Below are 6,311 nucleotides of genomic sequence, written 5' to 3'. Positions count from 1 at the left end.
TCTTGACAGTCTCCCTTTTTCAATTTACATGTTATTTACGCGATCTTGACAGTCTCCCTTTTTCAATTTACATCATATTTACAGGATCTTGACAGTCTCCCTTTTTCGATTTCCATGTTATTTACAGGATCTTGACAATCTCCCTTTTTCAATTTACATCATATTTACAGGATCTTGACAGTCTCCCTTTTTCGATTTCCATGTTATTTACGGGATCTTGACAGTCTCCCTTTTTTGATTTACATGTTATTTACAGGATCTTAACTGTGTCCTCTTCCTCCAATTTACATGTTATTTACATGATCTCCATAAGTTTTGTCTTCAGAATTTACAGCATCTTGTCTCACATTTACATGTTCAAATCGAAAAATTTACATGTTATTTACATGATTACTGAAAACATGTAAAAGTCCAAAAACCATGTAAATTATCTTTTACAGTAAATTTTCATGGATTTACATGTTATTTACATATTATTTACATAGCATGTAAATTTTCGAGTTTTCCAGTGTAAAATGACGGTATTCACAAATACTCTAGGGAGCCACCTTAAATACATCATGGCAAAAAGCCCGAAAGGATCCTGTGGCCTACGTGCGGCAAAACGCTACCTTAAAAGTGATTACAGGGTAGGTTTTCTCATTCATCATTTAGATCGCACTAATGAGAAACCGCTGTAAACGGAGATGCTATCACGAGCAGTGGTTTACATTTATACGCTGCTTCAAAAGCTTAACTTATATCCACCCCAAGTTCTCAAAAATTAGAGGTTCCTGTCAACTAAAATGTGTCGCTGGTGAAGCATACAAACGTTTTATCATACTTTTCTGGCATATAGAAACTTGTAGCTTTGAATCAATGAAAAAAACAAAAACAAAACAAAACAAAAACAATAAAAGAAGTGAATTAACAAATACATCGCGCATGTTGATGTTGAAGCATTCGTAGGTTTTGTTCTATCCATTGATTTAAGAATAGGGCATGTATAATTTCATTTTCGGTTTTTTAATCCTTAAACAGTAAGAGAACTGAGAAGTCTTGTTTTCAATTGCAGGTGCATGTTTGTGAGAGTTCAACTGTGGCAGATCGTTGCAGGTTGTTTGCATTGAGTGGTAGCAAAGATCCTGCTTTTTATGATGACTGCAAACACCGCCACGACGACTGTTGCGATCACTGCGAGTTGTTAGCATCAACAATGGATGATGAAATAGACAACACACTCGTTAAAAATGAAAGCAATTTATCAGATGACGATTGTGAAGAAATGCGTTTCTTAGTAAAACAGGCAAAAGCTCGAATAGTATCGTGGAAGGCACATATTTTACGCTCAATCCACCAAGATTCAGCAAGGATTAACTTCCTGGAATCACTAAACGAATCCTCTGTCCTTGTCATCCAGGACTGGGCCATGAAGTATTTGCCACGGAAGTACCGCGAGAGCCAGACAGACTAGTTTGGAAAACGAGGAATTCCTTGGCATATCAGAGTTGTGTTTACGAGAGTAGATGGCGAAATACAGATGCTGACATTCTGCCATATTTTTAAGGCAGTCAGGATAGCAATGTCGTTCTCGCAGTAATGGCAGACATGATCCAGCAGCTGAAATCCATCATGTCAAGCTCGACAACCGTCTACTATCGGCAAGACAATGCCGGCTGCTATCACTGCGGGCACGTCATTATTAGTTGAAGCAAATTAGGCCAAAAGGAGGGCATCGTACTCAAGAGGCTTGACTTTTCAGATCCACAGGGAGAAAAGGGTGCGTGTGACCGCAAGGCAGCGACCATCAAGTCTCACATGAGAGTCTTCCTAAATTCAGGAAATGACATCGAGACACCAGAACAGATGTTCAAAGCCATGGTATCTTTCGGTGGAGTGCCTTCACTTCATGTCACGCTTTGTGAACCGTTTGCAAGCGTGGAAACTCCAGCATTCAAGGTAGATGGTGTAAGCCTTTTATCCAACATAGAGTATTCAGCTGAGGGTATTCGCGTGTGCAGGGCGTACGGAATCGGTCCGGGTAAGATCGTGTATCAACAGCAGTCTTCTGGACAAGGTTCAGGCGCTTTACCGGCCCTTGTGGTAGCCTAAGTACACCGAAGTAATTTCTCATCGATAAAAGGGCGAACTGCTTCCGCGAAGCCTTCAGGGGATGAAAAAGAATCCACAGGCTCGGGAGGGGAAGATGCTTCGACTAGCCTTTTTGCTTGTCCGGAGGACGGATGTATAAAAAGGTTCATTAGGTATTCCTCAGTGCCTCGTCACTTGGACCATGGTAGGCACCAATATACCCTTGAGCATGAAACCTTATACGAAAAAGCTGCTGTCCAATATGCAGAACAACTGGAACGACAAGGAGCCACTATGGTACCCGTCGTTAAGTGTCCCTACCAAACACGCAAGTGCACGAAATCTGGATATCGGCTGGGCGCTGAAGGTAACTGGACCTCGACGTACTAGGTTCACTGTTGCACAACGGTCATATCTTACCAAAAAGTTCAACCTCGGAGAGATGAAAGGGCAAAAAGCTGATCCGGCATCAGTGGCTCGATCTATGATGCATGCAAAAGATATCAATGGTACCAGGATGTTCCAGTGACGACTTCCTGACAGCCAATCAAATAGGAGGGTTCTTTTCACGTCTTGCGTCCAAGAAAACTCTCCCTGACGAAGAAGCTGAAATCGAGGTGATGGAAGCTGCTAGATATGAGGCTGACATTGATACCATGATATCCCAAGTGGTTGACGATCTCACACCAAGGCACCCGATTGTTGTTGACTCTTTCAACCTTTGCGAACTGTCCTCTAAAGGGAAACTAAACACCCTTGCAATCCCACTCCTAAGAGAGATGTGTTGTCACTTTGGTATCGCTGTTGACGACATCAAGGTTAGGCGCCGGAGACCGTACATCGAAAAATTAAAAACGCTCAGTGATAAGTGTACTTGTAAGCAGCTATGATTAAAGTAGTATGTATTGGATTAAGTAAATTATATCCAAACCAGAATTCGACATTTTCTTTTCAAAGTTCTGGTCAAGTTTTCGTTTCTTTGCTGCCCGTGATTCTGTATTATTTCACAATGCAATGTATGATAAGGAATTTCAAGATAACATTTGCTAATTGTTTTCACAATACGCAGTTCTGTATACGAGTTTAAAAAACGCGACATTGGACTTTCATACTTGCGATTTGGTGGGGTTTAAAATCCTTAAAATTGCCAAAAACCGTAACATCACCTGGATTAATGGGATAGCATTTTGTTCTGCGCAGTCTTATGACTGCTCTCTTTGAACGTTTTATGTTGTGCGTGCAATATAATTAGTGGCACTTTTTGACAACTTTTTCCCCAAATTTCCCGTTGGCCGTTCTCGTCCTCGTTGTTGGATCTCAGTTTGTCACGGTTCTTTACGCGCTGACGATTTTATTCTTTTTCAAAGTTGAACTTAATAAAATATCTAGTACGTGCGCAGCGTTTTACTGAAGGAATCCGATATGCTACTTTCGTGTATTCAGAACTCACTTATATCGCGAAACAGTTAGGAATACAGTTTAATAGTAGGGCTCAATTTTTTGTCTCCATTAGGAGAGCCTGACTGGGGTTTATTACGTCCAAATCCTTGCGTGACATTCTTAAGGGTTTTAATAAATTCTGATTTCAACCTTAACAGGTTGAAATCAGAATTTATTTTACCACAACGACAACGTAAATTTTGTTTCCTTCATTTCGCACTTAATTTATTTTTTAGGCTTGATGCTTCCAAATAAATATCAAAAACAAGCGCAGGATTACTGTGAAATTGATAATGATAAGTCGCTCTTCATTCCTCACTTTAAATGAAATATACACGCAACTATGTTTTCTACATGTTAGTTCAAGTGCAAAAAGCCCTTTAAATCTTGCAATCGCATTCATAATACGCCAATAATTAAAAAACGAAAGATATCATGAGCAACTGAAAAGAAGTGGCAGAAGTCACGGCCTGACTTCCGTGACAGCATTTACACAAGTTGAAGGCTGTGACTTCACCGATTTTGAAGGTGTTGATAGTCGGCGCTGATAAAAAGCCCGGCGCTAATTTGTATATCCGGATTAAGACCAACGTTTCTACTAACTAAATCTAAAAATTTCGGGCGATTTTCTATTTTACCGGGAATGGTTATTTCCTTCTGAAAAAATGCACCGAGCCGGGAATTTCGACCACGCAAAATTTTGCTAATTTTTCACGGCTTTCCCACAAATGTGAGGTTAAAAGCGATGCGAACTGCAAACGGGGATTGATTTGAATTTAGCATCCTACGCTAAAATGGCGGCGTTTTCTTCGATGGCGGGGGCCGAACAGAATTTCGTCATTTTTGGGAATTTAAATAAATCTTTCAAGAAAAAAATCCCACCACGTTTCTTACAGTATGATAGGCTATCTTTGCACGAAATTTTTTCATCATGTGCCAACCTTTTTTATTTTCGCTCGGTTTTAGTGGACATTTCCTCTTAACATTGATAGGTGCATTAAACCGTACTCAACATTGTTCTGCGAGGTTGCTACCTCCGGCAACTCCTCTATTGAAAGACTATTGGCATCGGGAACCATTTTAGTGGTTAGTGCATGTAAATATATGCGATCTCCCTGACATAAGATGTCATCGATATTTGTTTGTGTCCATAAATCGATCGAATTCGATCGATTGAAATGCAAAGCTGCAAGTGACATAAATGCACACTGTCGGCCTCTAGAATGCTCACTGAAAGCTTCATGAGCTTGATGAATGCTTCCTCGAATAGAAGTAATCATAATAGATCAGCAAAAAGTGCCAAAACTCACCTGTAAGTAGCGAAACCTTGACTCTGATCAATTGTATTTATAAGTTACTTCGAGCACATGCGAGTTTCCATTTTCCGCTGTCCGCTGAGCAAGCAGGCCAACTGGAAAATATAGACTGGACTCTGGACTGGACTTTGGACTGGACTCTGGACTGGACTCTGGACTGGACTCTGGACTGGACTCTGGACTGGACTTTATTAAACAAAGCTAATATTTAACCAATAATATAACGATTAACCGCTTCTATTTAATTATTAACCAGCGAGAATGAGAAAGAGAATGGATGTTTTTTTTCAAAGGGAAGGTAAACGAAAAATCTAACAATGCTGCCCAGTAACTTTCAATCAAGTCAAGCTACTATTACGTGAACACTGTGGCGACGATATATCTCATGCGTGCGCTGTCTAAAGAATATAAGGAATGTAGTCCAATTCAATATATTCGACATGACATGAACTAAAACTATGCAACAGGGAGGGAGCCACAACGCCTTAAAATTATCTTGCTTTGAAATATCTTATCAGGAATATCTTTTCGTTTCGGAATAAGTAGCCTTTGTTAGGCAATCCTTTAGCCTTTATTAGACAATCGTCCTTTTTCGTACGCTACTTTATTCCCATTCCATACAATGCACAAATTAACTGCACAAGAATGTATAGTTCCTTCGTCACTTTCTTTTCTTTTTCGAATATTTTTGCAGTTACGTCTTTCACAAATTACCATCGGTACTGGAGTACAAGCTAACATACGCCGAAAAAAACGAACTGTCATCAACCTTTTTAGTGTTATCGGTACAGTACATACGCCGAAAAAAACGAACAGTCATCAGCCTTTTTAGTGTTATCGGTACAATTACATCAGCGTGGTTTCGTGTGACATGAACGTTTGTGTGATAAGAACTGGAACGTGATAAAAATGTTCACTATAGGGGTGGTCCGCTACATTCCTAAAATAGCACACGCACAAGATAGGATCGCGTGACGACATTACATTGTCACCTGATGACTTCAAACTTTCACAGCGTTCACGCAATCATAGCAAAGCGTATAAGTGGTGGGGTTTGTAACGTTAATTTACCGCTGTAAACAACTGAAGTGCTTACTTTGCAGTTTCCTGGCTGGTTCAATTGCAGAAATAGTGCGCAAAGAGATTGCGCTTAACATATCGAATATATTGAATTGGACTACATTCCTAACATTCTTTAGACAGCGCCTCGATGAGATATATCGTCGTCACGTAATGGTAACTTGACTTGATTTAAATTTTCTGGGCAGCATCGTTCGATTTTTCGTTTATGTTCCCTTTGAAAAAAAACATCCATTCTCATTCTCGCTGGTTAATAATTAAATAGAAGCGGTTAATCCTTATATGATTGGTTAAATATTAACTTCGTTTAATAAAGTCCAGTCCAGGGTCCAGTCCAGAGTCCAGTCCAGAGTCCAGTCCAAAGTCCAGTCCAGAGTCCAGTCCATGTTTCCCAGTTGGCCGAGC

At 40.1% G+C, this 6,311-nt stretch overlaps 1 long non-coding RNA gene across 1 annotated transcript in view; it reads right to left on the bottom strand.

Moving 5' to 3' along the window:
* The window catches only part of LOC138058280 (uncharacterized), a 22,167-nt gene extending 17,264 nt beyond the window's left edge, over positions 1–4,903 (bottom strand). Inside the window, exon 1 of the long non-coding RNA XR_011133842.1 lies at positions 4,821–4,903. This is a non-coding gene — a long non-coding RNA (uncharacterized lncRNA). The remainder of the gene's footprint in view (positions 1–4,820) is intronic.
* Between the last annotated feature and the right edge of the window lie 1,408 nt (positions 4,904–6,311).

The sequence above is a fragment of the Montipora capricornis genome, chromosome 7 (assembly GCF_036669925.1).
Source record: "Montipora capricornis isolate CH-2021 chromosome 7, ASM3666992v2, whole genome shotgun sequence".
Lineage (NCBI taxonomy): Eukaryota > Metazoa > Cnidaria > Anthozoa > Scleractinia > Acroporidae > Montipora > Montipora capricornis.
This window is presented reverse-complemented; position numbering and strand designations above follow the sequence as displayed.